This window comes from Ochlerotatus camptorhynchus, unplaced genomic scaffold (genome assembly GCF_037179485.1).
Source record: "Ochlerotatus camptorhynchus isolate MF236.1 unplaced genomic scaffold, CSIRO-AGI_Acam_v1.1 ptg000111l, whole genome shotgun sequence".
Classification (NCBI taxonomy): Eukaryota; Metazoa; Arthropoda; class Insecta; order Diptera; family Culicidae; genus Ochlerotatus; species Ochlerotatus camptorhynchus.
Window position 1 is genome coordinate 1,057,760 of NW_027040601.1, and position 12,814 is coordinate 1,070,573.

Consider the following 12,814-nt stretch of genomic DNA (forward strand, 5'->3'; position numbering starts at 1 on the left):
GATGTGCGTCTAGCGAGTAATGGTTGGACATAAGACACCCTCTCGAAGAAACATTTGGAATAATGGAATGTAACCACCGCCCAAGAGAATTACTTGTCCAATCGTTTTGCCAACTTTAAAGAGAACTCTGACGTACTAATGGGAAAAATTCATCATGTGAAATTCTTCTATCATAAATCTCCCACCTTTGCGAGAGAGTCTGCCTTCTCATTGCCTGGGATTGAGCAATGTGCGGGGACCCATACAAAGGTAATCATATATGATCTTTCGACCAGCAAACTCATCTGCTCCCTTACCTTTGAAAGGAAATAAGATGAGTGCCTACCTTGTTTCATCGACCGAATAGCCTCAATCGAACTGAGACTATCCGAGAAGATGAAGTAATGGTCTATGGGCATATCGGAAATCATCCCCAATGCGAAGTTGATTGCTGCTAGCTCAGCAACATAAACGGAACAAGGTTCCTGAAGTTTTCGAAAGGCGGTTGAGTATTCATTGAAGACGCTGAAGCCAGTGGATCCATCAATGCATGATCCATCAGTGAAAAATCTTCTATTGCAATTGACTTGTTGGTACTTTTCAGCAAAAATGCGGGGAATTGAGATAGGTCGAAGTTGATCTGGAACTCCTTGAATAGCCTGTTTCATGGAGAGATCATAATCAATGGGGGAACTGTAGTTAGTAAAGCATACACGAGAGGGGTTATAGCAAGGAAGGCTAATATCTGGTTCTGCAGGGATTTTACGCCCGCTATGACCTCTAGGCTCATATTGTGTGTCGAATGCATATGGCAGCAGCCAAGGGCAATACGTAAACAACGATATTGAATACGTTCCAATTTGATTAGGTGGCTTTTTCTAGCCGAGAGGAAGCAAAAAGAGCCATACTCAAGACCTGAAGAATAGTCGTTTTATATAGTTCAATGAGGTCTTCCGGGTGAGCACCCCACCATGTCCCGGAAATTGATCGTAGAAAGTTGATCCTTTGTTGACACTTTTGTTTCAAATACGTAATGTGGGTACCTCAAGTGCATATTGAATCAAACCAGACTCCAAGGTATTTGAAGGTTAAAGATTGGGTAATGTCTCTGCCCAAAAGATTTAGACGCAGTTTGGCTGGACACTAGACTGATGCAAAATTTGAAATTTTCGCTCCCCAGTGCTCAAACGGCTTCAAATCAGGTCCTGATTAGCCTCCCAAAATTTAAACTCATTTGGTAAGAAACTGACTTGGCACAAATCATTCGAAGTTTATATGGAAATTACTATGGGAAAACCAAACTTTTTGTTCATTGTCTTCTACCCATTTTCCATATTGCTTTTTCGAAAATTTCTATAACTATTCTTACGGGAAATTTTCTAAGCTACAACTTTGCCAAATATCGTTTTTCAGCTAAATGTCAAACTAAATAGTTATTGATTGTTTAAGAGATTGATAATCTTATGGCATGATCGAGCAGCTGTTCTGTTAGCAACACTGTATTCTGCAGTGTGACATAGCAGCCATGATATTTGTGCTTTATTCTTCGCACCAGAAACACCAATGTTGCCTGCTGAACAGTTGAATGAGCATAATCATAAGACATCAGTGACTTGAATCATTAATAACTTTTGTTCCGTGCATTTATTTGAAAAGTGATTTTCAACAAAGTTGTAGCTGCGAAAATTTGCTACAATCACTGTTATCATTTTTAGAAGCACAGTGATGTGGTGAATTGTTAGATAAATATAAACAAAAACATAAGTTTTCCCATAGTAATTCCCATATAAACTTGAAATGGTTTGTGCCAAGTCAGTTTCTTACTAAAGTAGTTCAAATTTTGGGAGGCTAAGCAGGACCCAATTTGGAACCGTTTGAGCACTGTGGAGCGAAAATTTCAAATTTTGCATCAGTCTACTGGACACCGCTTCCTTGTAAACACTACCAATTCAGTTTTTTGCGGTGAAAACTCGATCCCTAAATTTCTTGCCCAGAGAGACAGATTATTCAGGGAATTTTGCAATGGTCTACGGGGATCAATGCTCTGGTCGAATGTAGTCGATTGCTCCATGACGCGAACACGAAGCGACCGCTCACAAAATCATACAACCCGTAAACAAACTGAAATCAAAAACTATGACTCGCGACGCCAAAAATTTCTGTACCGGGAGCACAAGCGAAGAAAAAAACAAACAACGCAGATAGCGACATCGCTTCTGATGCCTGCACACATGATGCATCACGTTTTCTTTTTCGATTCCAAAACTTCTCGGAAAGCGAGAAAACCACCAATCACACACGTATAACCGTCCGGGAGGCAGAGTGCCAGCGCTAATCTGGCAAAATCAGCGAACGCACGCACAAAACAGAAACAAACTTAAAACACAACCGTATCCGAAGAGGTTCGAAGCTGAACTGAAATTTTAAAAGACGCATTCGTCACACAAATTCAAGAAATAAAGATCATTTAAAGTAAAAAAAAAAATAGAAACAACATTACTGAAAGTTGTTTTTTCGTTGATGCTGATTTGCGGATAAAATTGATTTGAGATGAGTATGGATAAGGATGAGTCGATCCCCCTGACCACCGATTAATTTCTTGAAACATATTATTGAGAAAGATACGATTGATGTCTCTGAGGCGGGGCCCCCTTCAAATTGGGGGCCCTGGCTTTAGCCCGCCATCGCCCTACCGTAAATGCGGAACTGTGTCAAGGGGATGGGGAAATATTAGTGAGGAAAGCCTCTAATAGTGTACAGTAGGGTACTTCATTTTGACAAAAAATGTTGATTTTTTTAGTGCGATTCATAGCCACAAATTATAAACCTGTGCAAAAATGGTTACGATTAAATAAGGTTTAGATGTTGCGCAAATGGGTCGAAATTCGTGTGGGAATTACTATGAACGAATTTTCAAAAATACAGCATATCAAGGAAGATGGAAATACGAAAAACAATGCCAAATACAGTAGATTGACAGTTGAAAATGTGCAAGCCAATAGCACAAATTTCGTCACGACAATAACAGGCTTGTTAAACACTGACACGAAAATCACATATCAATTTTTTTTTCATAGTTCGGACAACTGCAACCAAAGTTAGAGCTATGTAAGTGAAACTCAACAATTTCTCATAGTAATTCACCGAAATCTCCATGCAAACTTCCATCCACCTCTAAACCTTCATCAATTTTTACCATTTTTTGCACAAGCTTCTTTTTTTCGGGTTTATTGAATCGAACTAAAGGGTGACCTATAAGAAATGGATCTCTTTTTCTTTTTCAAAATTAAGCACTCTAGTGCACACTGCTAATGGCCTTTGGAATGAGCAACGAATTAGTTTCACACCACACACCAGATGCCACCACTCTCACGAAAACTAACCTGAACGATATATACAGCCAATCCAAACCACTCGCACTGATCACTCCAAATCAGCCACGCAATGAAGACAAAGCTCGTTGCCTTGGTCCTGACGCTTGTATTAGCTGCCACTGTAGCCGATTTATACCCGGAAAGTTGTTCATTTATCAGCAAAGCCGCTCGAAACTGTAATATGACCGTTCCTTGGGGCTGGCGGCTGCTCTCGTACGAACAGTTTGATTTTCCGCAAATATTCACGCCGTTCAATCTGGCCGGCAATCCGGCTCGCTGCATTGAGATTGACTATCGATGTACGGATCCAAATCGGTCAGATCGCCAGGAACTGGAGATAGCTCGGCTCTATTTCCGTTGCCAGGATGTGTTGCTAAACTATACGATAATCACTAGTTCAATGACCAGCGTAGCATACCCGCCCCTGCCATACAGTGGATGTACCCCGAAAGTGATGCGTTATACAAATATCTTCATAGTGCCGAACGAAGATGGACGCTTCCTGCTGATAGGTACTTGCAGAAATCTGGAGTCAAGCGGACGCATCCAAGGAAATTTTATACTGGGATGGAACGACACCTCCAGAAAGCACGAGATGGCCGCGGTAGAGCGATTTGGCTTAGATTACGAATTAAACAACCGAATGGCTACCAACAAGGAGAAGGACGAGAAGGTTTGTAACTGCGATGCTTTCAAAGCGTATCATGGGCAAATTTACGATGCATCTTGTAAATCACCTGACACGGCAGAGGCGGAACCATATGATGAAACATACCTGAATAGTAGACACAGCGAGTCAAGGGCGAATTTTACTAAACTGCCAATTGGTTTCATTGGAATCATGTTGATCGTTTTATCAGCGCTAGTTCAATTTATGAATGCTTGCTAGAGGTTTGGTGTATGCAAATAGTAAAAGCATTGAAGAAGTTTCTGGGAAAATATATGTTATGTTGCTGACAGTCGATCTTATCACATTTTGACGTAGAACTATGTCTTAAGGAAAAATATTGGGGTGCATATCAAAAAATTGTGTGACTAATTAGTGTCAGGTTTTAAATTCCCATAACGTGACCATTAAGGGGTGGATTTCAAATGTAATCACACCGTTTGATTCAAATGTGTATGCGTTACAATAAGTAGCATTGAGTAGTTACATTTATTTCGCTTTGAAACGGAATTCCGCGGAGTATTTTGAACCTAATTCGCTTGGTTTTTGCTTTCGCTTGGATGAGGAAATTTCGAGTTGAATTATTTCCATGTTTTTGGTTATTTACAACAAATTTCATAAATTTTCAAAATAAGTGATCTTACGTCTTATCAGCGAAAATAAAAATCGGCGCAAATCTTTTATTATATTACTGTTAATTTTGAATATTTGAAGTTTACGTTCTTCAAGTTGAGTTAGTTAAACTTAAAAATTGTCATAAAATTTTACGGAAGTGGTCTCGATTTGCCCAATATCAGTTACAATATGTGTCAGCAAATCACGTGTTTTTCGCACTGAAGAGTAAAGTTAAGGTAATCAATTATATACATTAAAATTAAACACTACACATAAACCACAAAATATAAACAAAATATGATTACTGCACTTCTCGAGCATAATGCCTAAAGTACATGCGCCACTGGATTCATAGAAATCCCAATTTGGCATAAACAAATAAATACTGCAATCGAAAAAAAAAAATGCAACAGACAAAAATTATCACCAAAAATTCATTTTATGTCGGATATTTTTGAAACTTTCAGGGAATAAATAAACACATATTAGCTATGGTTTTGCAAAGTTGATTTATTCATCCTCCTCTCCTAGGCTAAATGCCCGCACCTTGAACTTAACGTCATCTTTCTTACACGCTTTCATCCACTCTTTCTTCAAATCCTTGTCATTATTGAACACCTTCCCTGTTTTCCGGAGCTTGCCCTTCATAATCGCCCAGAATTTTTACTATTGGGCAAAGTTGTGGCGAGTTTGGCGGATTTGCCTCTTTCGGCACAAAAACAACATCGTTGGCTTCGTACCACTCCATCACGGGTTTCACGCAATGGCACGATGCCAGATCCGGTCGAAACACAGTGACCGGATGAAAGACAGCAGGCGCTTCTACTTTATATATTTGGTCGTTGATGGGGCCGGTCGTTATGTACGGCTTGCTGAATTTGCTGCACACACAAAACGCCTGCTAAGTACACTAACAACTTCTTGGCAAATTTATCGACCTTCTTCTTCCGGAATTTCCCCGGGACATCCATCTTCCTTACGTTGAAGACATTAAATCCGGCCCGCTTTTGTCTGCTTGGACGAACCAGACGGAAGAATTGACCGTCTTGGCCACGCCCCGAATCGAAAGGTTCGGATTGCGTTTGAAGTAATCCCTCACCTTCGTTGCGTTCACGGGGTTGGTCGTCTGCGCTTTTCTTCCACTGCCAGCTCACCGCTGGGTCGTCTGGGTCTCCTTGAATGATTTTACCACACGGGACACGGTCGAATTGTCGATTCCAAACTGTTTCACGATCCACCTGTGGGACTGGCCTGGATGTTCCACGACCACTCCTCTGGCTTGGAAGCCATCTCGATAATTACTTAACAGACTGTGACGAGATTATGTACATGTAAATATTGCACTCTAAACAAGTTTTACTCAAAGGGTGATCACTCTACACACTTATTTTGCGCCAACGTTTTTCTCAGTGTGCCTCAGTGTTCTGTGCCGAGAATTAATTGAACTGACTTTTGTTTGCTTGTGAATAATGCCTTGTTTGGCATACCGGTATTTTAACAGCTCTTGTTTTTGTTTTGTTTTTCAATGTTTACAAAAACGACACGCACTCTAGTTGAGACTACACATTGGATACAGCCATCTCCAAGGATGCCTGCAACGGACGAGCTTCGTTGCTGCACGATACTACCATCTTCGGTGGAAGGCCGACCCCGTACAACGACCGTCAATCATTAGTCAACCATGGTCCTAAACCAACCTGTCTGGGAGCCGGCGGAGGAAACGGATTTGCACCGAATTTTTCACTACCCGAGTATCATCCGTTGGAAAACTGGACACCAACACCGGCCGGATCACACCTTGGACTGATGAAGCACGTACCGCTGACCCGAAACGGACCGGCCAACTTCATTCAATCGGCACAGCAACAGGGCGCAGTGATTATGGTCTACGGACTCGATAACAACACAGCCAACACAGATAAGCTGTTAAATCTGTTCTGCCTGTATGGAAATGTTGTCAGGATAAAGTTCCTGAAGACCAAAAAGGGCACCACCATGGTCCAGATGGGAGACGCGATCGCAGTCGAACTAGTCGAACGCAGCATCCAGCTTTTGAACAACATTGAATGAATGGAAATGATGGTAGCAAAATTCAAATTGCATTTTCCAAGCAGAACTAGTTGTCAGAGTCTACCAACCCGTACACCCTGCCGGACAATTCGATCAGCTTCAAGGTGTACAGCACCTCCAAGAACAATCGCTTCCCAGACCAGCAAAAATTGCATTCTACTCTTCTTCAATACCCCACCCGTGTGTCGTCCGAGGATGCTGCTGACTGCATTCACCATCAAGGACTGCCACCCGCCTCATAGCCTAGTCAGTAAAGGCACGGTACAACCAAGCCGGAGGCGGCGGGTTGATTTCCCGGTATGGTCGAGGGAATCTTTCGGGTTGGAAATTTTCTCGACTTCCCTGGGCATAGAGTATCATTGTGCTTGCCACACAATATACATATTCATGCATTGGTATTGGCATCGAAAGCACTCAATTAATAACTGTGGAAGTGCATTTAGAACACTAATTTGAGAGCACGCAATAAGCTAATATGCACTAAGCAATAAGCTTCAAATGCGAATAAGAAGAAGAAAAAGAAAAAGAAGAAAAAGAAGGAGAATGCCACTCGTCGCAAGTGCGAATGTTCTCGTTGAAATCGGAAAGTTTCTCCTTCGGATTGGTCGAGTTCCCGAGCGTAGCCCTGGTGGTGAACGTCATCATGAAGTGTGCAACCACAGCGCGGTCGATCACAAATGCACAAAATTCCCGTTCATTATGAAGCTGTGCTTCTCCTCCTCCAAGAAGATGAGCGGTGCGTGGAGCAACGAGAACATCGAAAACACGTAAGCTTTAAAAGAGCGGAAGCTTCTTTATCTGAGAAAAGAAAGGATTTCCTTTTTCTGTGTAGCTAATGTATACGTACACGGCGAAAGAGAACAACCCAAATTTGATAACGACTCAAACAAGAGGCAAATTTAGTCATCGCTGAGTTCCTGCACTTTATGTGATTTATGAGTTGACTTAACTCAAATTTGGGTTTATTTCTAATAGTTTTTGTTTGGTGGTTGACTGTCCGATTAAAACTCAAGCATCGCTTGTCGTGACCGGACCGAGATTTCCAGCGTGGGCCACGGCTACACGAATTAACGATGCAGCTTCCACGGCTGCGGCTGCTGCTGTTCCTTCTGCTAGTCCGTCTCCTTTAAAACTCGTCAAAAGAATGTTGTAGGAGATGGACCAGCAACATTGGAAGCAGCCGCAGCCGTGGGAGCTGCATCGCTAATTCGTGTAGCCATGGTCGGAAACCTCGGTCAGTTCAAGATACCGCTGTTAGCTTCGTCTGGAAGGAAATGTGGACGCGACTGCCGTAACGGGTGTAACGATATTGATTACGGAGTGTTGCTATGCAAGCGATTGCCCTGATTTCTTCATGCTGGGTGGTCGGAATGATTGTACGCAGTCCGACGCGAAATGATTTACCTAGTTCTTCGGACAGGCATCAGGATGTGCGCTGACAATTCGATTTAGGAGAATCCATGGCGAGACTTGGTGGAGATTCACGGTTGTGTTTTGAAAATAATTCGATTATATTGTGGCAACATCAAAAAAAAAATTTTGACACATGCACACTGCGCAGGCGCAGAAACAGTTCAGTGTTGCCAGTAATCAGAAAAATTGTAACCATGGGTGCCAAACAGTGCCAATTACTGTGCCCAGGTGTGTCCAATATTGTTTTTGGCATACTATGTGTTCCTTTGATTGGAATCCTGTTCCCTTAGTGGCCTGGACCTTATATAAACGTGTGTTATCCAACACTGCTTGTCAACACGTCCAATATTTGACTCGTTAAGATTTGCCAAATAATGCTATTTGTCATATTTGTTTGCCTACACGGTGTTTCGTGAAAACCCATTAATGGGTAAAAATACCCATTTTCAAACAGCTGCATGCAGCTGTCAAAAATTGAGTAATTTCACGGTTACCAGCTTAAACGCATTAATGTGTAAAATTTCACACATTCTGTGAAAAAAAGGGTCTACTCATAAAATGTGTAAACCCATCGAACGTCAATAAAGAGTATTTTTCCACATTTTTCAAGTGTGTAATAAGTAATCGTTTATAGAATTTAAATATGATGGGGACGAATGGAGTTTTCTTATTTGTGTCAATGATAAAATAAAGATTACTCGGATTCAAGATTATTTAATTTTAAAAATAACAGCCAGACACCGGACACTGAAAAAGTCAGCGACGGAGGGGTAATTTTAACGGAAATGGGTGTATTTCGAGGTGTATTTACATTCATTAATGGGTTTTCTCGAAACACCGCATAAACTTTAACATAATAGTACCCATTAATGAGTACAATTTCACCCATTTTGAAGTAAAGAAGGTTAACCCATTAAATGGGTAACAAAATTACCCATTAATGAGTTACTTTTATCCACTAATGGGTAGAAAGTACTCATTTATGGGTATTAGTTACCCATTAATGGCTAATGTTTTATCCATTAAATGGTTTAACCTTCTTTACTTCAAAATGGATGATATTGTACCCATTAATGGGTTCTTTCCAGTTACAGTGTACGCCATTACACTGTATAATAGCCATAAGCACTATATTCATAGCCTGACGGAGACCAAGATGGGAGCCAATTTGACCTGTCATCGTACATTACTGTTTCTTTATCGACCAAGTGTTGAAATCGCAACGATAACTAAATCGAACAAAAATAAAAACGTTACACACCATTTTAATAAAAAATAAGCGATCGATTCAACCTCTGGTGGTGAATAGGAGATCGAGAAAAAGAGTGTTATGAGCAAAATTGTAGCGAGGGCGCATTCTAGGGTGGCGTATCGAATAATCGGTTTGTTTACCTGCTATTTCCTTTCTACTTTGATGTGTGAACATAAATGTTTTCAACTATCAAATATTTTCACAGCAGTCTAAAAACTAAAGCAACCCGCAATATTGAGCGGAACACTTTTTTTTTCCTGGTAAATTGATTCCTCTGAGATGCACTAAAACTTGATCTACAGTTGAAAAAAATAATTCTGTTTCATGTTTACAAGGATCCTGCTAGTGAATTTTTTGTTGAGAAAAACTAGAATGGTGCCCTAGTGGTTATGATTTTCCAAATTTCTTGTGTGGGAATAGTTTAGGAACAAATTATCTGAACTAATGTGTGTAAAATCGTTAGATAAGTCAATTACTGATGGATATTGTCAAGATGTTCAATGAAAAAAGCTTTAATTTGCGTTGTGAAAAATACTTACTCTGCTGTAAACAAACGGTTTGGTTGAGGTTTCCTCTCAAACTCGCTTGGCATTGATGATTAAAAATTCATATAGGTGATAATTTACCAATGTGGTTTTTTATACAGATAGAATCGCGATTCGAAGCATGTATTTGCGTTAAAATTTTTCTTTTCAAATATTTCCTGCTATTCCGAATACAACTATTAGCATTGCTATTGATACTGCGAAGATAAAAAATGGTAAAACAAAGGCATCCTGCAAACGATTGAGCATTTTCACGGGGTGCCTGATTTGCATTTCAAAAACCAAAGTTGCCAGTTCGAAGGGTTTTGTATCCGCCATTATCCTAGTGGCAAGTCAAGTGAATGGATCTGAAACTGCACATTAATAGTCACTTCAACTACAAAAAACAATAATTTGATCTCTTCCATCTTGCTGTTGATAACATTACGCACTGATAAAGACTACTACGGATCGAAATATTTCGGTTTACCGCCCGTCCAAATTTGCCGTGTTTTTCTTTGGTAGTACAAGCATACCATTCGATCTGTTGTAACCGGCTGCCTTTGGAGACGTAATTCTATTGATTAAGAATCTAAAAATCAAAAAAAAAATAGCCGGACCAGACAATATAGCAGCGACAATAATTGAAAACCACCATCTAGCATTTGCAAACATATTGACAAGTGTGATTAACGACATCATTGAGACTGGTGAATTCCGGGAGTGCTACTGTCGAACCGATTTTCAAATCTGGTGATCCTACATGTGCTAACAACTATCGTCCAACATCGGTAATACTTGAGCAGATGTCATGAACTGCTTCTCCACAAACTCGGAAGTATGCATGAGCACTTCTAAAAAAAAAAACTACCTAGCTAACCGTCAGCAGTTTGTGTCTGCCAACGATGGAAAAATGGATCTCAAAAACATATCAGTTGGAGTGCCACAAAGCAGTAATCTAGGGCCATTGCTGTTTCATCAAACGAAACTGAAATCACTCACGTCAGAGTCCTTGTGAGGCCTGTACCGTCGACAAAAATCAAAACCTTCGACAATGGCACAGGAACCTTCCGCTACCGAGGACAACTTCAGAAGAAAAAGGACACACAGGAAGCATCACCCCAAATTGTGGGAATGAAAATGAATGATTAAAAGGGTTTTCCGGTCTCTGTAGGTACGCCGGCCGGCCGGGTCAATTTGGGTCTGAACGCGTAGGCGGGTAGGGTGACGATTGAAGGGACGCCAGCCACGATTGCGGTCAGATTAGATTGAATGATTTCGGATGTATAGATTTCAAATTAGTTGATTGACTTTTTATTTGATGGGAACGAGGTTGACTGGGTGGCAGGTTGGGTTCTTTTATGTTCATGCACCCTCAAAGGATAACACGTCGTCGTTGGCATCGTCGAAGACGACAGAGACAAACGAAGCGCTTTGATGAGATTTCCTCTTTGGGCGAGCAACCCGGAATGGGAGTCGATTTGCATAACAATGAGCGACAACGGAGGTGGGAAGGGGAGCTGCGTTCGATTTTATAGCAACGATAATTTGCTTTTTATGAGCGATTAGGAGTAACAAAAAGGGGCGAGATTAGAGTTTGATTTGGAAGAATTTCGAGGGATCCACCACCGACCGAGTTAAGTCCGTTAAGTAGGGTTATAGCTTTAGAATTGGATTCGAGTGAAACGACAGTGAGGAAATTTTATGCTATCTGTAACTTTCCAGGACCAATCACCAAGGTCCTTCGAATGGCGAACGGGTGGAATGTGCCTGTATTTATTTTCCACCCATTTTCCGTGAAAGGTCTCGTACTTTTCCATGAGCAAGTGCAAACATTGTCTACACTAGGGTGCCAATTGATGCATGAGGAAAAAGGGACCGTTGCATTTTACAAAAAAATTACTACAATTGAACTGGTCTTTGAATGTTCATGTCATTTTATGTATCAGATTATGGGTTTTATTCGTTTCTGGTCGTATTTAGTCACATGGCGCATACAAACTTATATATGCATTCTAATCTCTAAAACCTTTCATTTGACGGTTTTTGCAACCAATTCGGTTCAGTTGTTGCCGAGAAACACGTCTTAGTTTCCAAAATCTGCTTATAAGATCTTGTTCCGTACATATTTTCAGAACCAGTTGACCGATTCGAAAAATATTATAGAACAGCGGTTCTCATTCAGTCTACGGCTCACCTTTATTGAATGCAAATGCGGTACGGCCAAAATGATCTTATAAACACCAAAAAAGTCGAGCCAGCAAAAATGGCCTAAATCACTAGAATGACTTTTAAAAACGTCCTGTGAGTCCATGATATAATCTTGAAAATGTCAAATTGTCCAAAATGAACTCACATCCCTGCCAACTTTTAATTAATCTTGAAAATGAATCGGCAGCTCTCATAATACGTAATCTTATACGTAAAAACGATCCAATAAATGATCCAAAGGAATCCTACCTAGATCTTTCATCCTTGCTTTACAATGCTAAAATCACATTGAAATGGCCTAAAAACGCCAAAATAGTTCTGAAATTGAATCCCAAATCACAAGTGACTTTTAATTTTAAAATTATTTTGAGATGTCATTATTTTAAAGAAAATAAAATTCCTGAAAACCTGAAAATAAATAGATTAAGAAAATGTCAATGCTTCTATTTATTTGGTTGCCTGAATTTCTACGACCCACTTGAGGGCAACACCCACCGATAGGTCGCGACCCATAGATTGAAAAACGCTGTTGTAGAACGATCCAAATTTAAAGTTTAGTTCGCTCATAATCGCCAAAAGTGCAGGAACTCAGCGATGAGTAAATTTTTCTCATGGTTTCCTGAGAGAAACCTTAAAAATCTGCCGGAAAATGAGGAAAATTGCCGAAAATTTTACTCAGTCTAGAAGTAGAACCAAAAAACTGAATGAA